This window comes from Mus pahari, chromosome 19, assembly GCF_900095145.1.
Source record: "Mus pahari chromosome 19, PAHARI_EIJ_v1.1, whole genome shotgun sequence".
NCBI classification, from domain to species: domain Eukaryota; kingdom Metazoa; phylum Chordata; class Mammalia; order Rodentia; family Muridae; genus Mus; species Mus pahari.
The window spans coordinates 31614353-31616002 of record NC_034608.1 but is presented as its reverse complement, the minus strand read 5'-3'; positions in this window follow the sequence as shown (position 1 = coordinate 31616002).

Genomic DNA, 1650 nt, shown 5'->3' with positions numbered 1-1650 from the left:
GAGGCCCCGCGCCGCACGTGACGCGGTCACGTGCCGGCCGGCGTCACGTGGTCCCGCGCCCACGTGATGCCTTGCCGCCCCCTCCCCCCACGCCTGGCCTGTCTCCCGGGTGTCCCGAAATGGAAAGTAGGTTGTGGCTTTGAGAAAGGAAAGGAGAAACGCTGCGGGAGAAAGTGAGGATGGAAACAGGAAGCCATGAAGGCTGGACCGAGCCCCGAAGGCCAGCTGCATGCCACAGTTCCGGTCCAAGCCCCTGAAGGCCTGCAGCTCAGTCGTAGTTGGTTGACAGCCATGTCTAGGTCAATACCAGTGTTTTCATCCCAGGACAGTGTGCATATCCATTATCCATTTCCAGGTGGGTATTCCCATCTAGACCTGTGCCCCAGGCCCAGGCTAGCCTCCACTTTCAGGCTCACAGGCTACCTCTCGGCCCAGACTAGTGTCTAGGGTCAGCCCCAAGTGTGTCCCATGCGGTGATCCAGACAGAGGATAGTCCTTTAGGACACGTAGATGGTGGGAGATGTGGAAAAGACACTTTTTAAGGGATAGGATTTCAGTATATATCTCTAGCTGGCCTCAAACTCAAGAGATCTGCCTGCCTCTGCTTCCTAAGTGTTTGGATGACCTGTGTGGGCGCAAGTGTTCTTGACCATTCCTGGTTGTTTAAGGGCACGTTGATGGTCATCTTACCTGAGATGACTATTTCCATGAAGAATTCAATACTAAAGTATTTTCCTCTTTTGCGAATGTCACACTCAAGACTCAAGGGTTGGTTTGTTGTTTTGGGACATCCTAAGGCCCAAGTTGACCTGGAACTCGATGTATGGACCAGACTGTCCCCACACTCTGGGCATTCATCCTGTCAGGAGCGCAGAGATTATGGGTGTGTGCCACCATGGCATGAACAATCCGAGCTTTTAAGTTATTTTGTTTTGGAGACAGGGTCTATCTATATAACCCTGGCAATCCTGAATCTCATTATGTAGACAGGTTGGCCTCAGACTCAGAGACCAGCCTGCCACCAGATCTACCCCGAAGTCCCCGAGTTTTAGCTTGAGGATTCCTCCTGTTAACAGATTTTTTTCGTTCACTCTGAGTTCTTCCTCCTCAGAATTGTAGACCCAGTAACAAAACTTAAAAGCTGTTTATGTAGTGGAGTAGTTTATTCTGTGACCAGAGAATAAGAATGATTGGAGAGATGGCTCATTTGTGTAGGACCTTGGTTGCAGTCCTATCACTCACATGGTTTCACAACTATCCAGTTCCAGAGAATCTGATGCCCCCTCCTGACTCTGAGGGCATGCCATACCTGCCCATGATGCACAGGCCTACCCTACATTCAAGTAAAACTCTCATACACAAAATAAAGTGAAATTATAAAAAGAAACTGGGAGAGATGGGTCAAAGATCAGTTTCTAACCTAGAGGAGGTGGTCCTTTTTAAGATGGAGATTATGGGGTGGGAGTTCATCCCTTTAATCCAGGACTTGGGAGGCAGAGGCAGGTGGACCTCTGCGTTCTAAGCCAGCCAGGGTTATAGACTGTCAAAAACGGAGTGGAGGAGCAATGTAGAAAATTAGAATGAGGTGTGGGGGCACAAGCTCGCCGTCCCAAGACTCGGCTTGCTTCGCCATTGCTGTGATAAAACTCT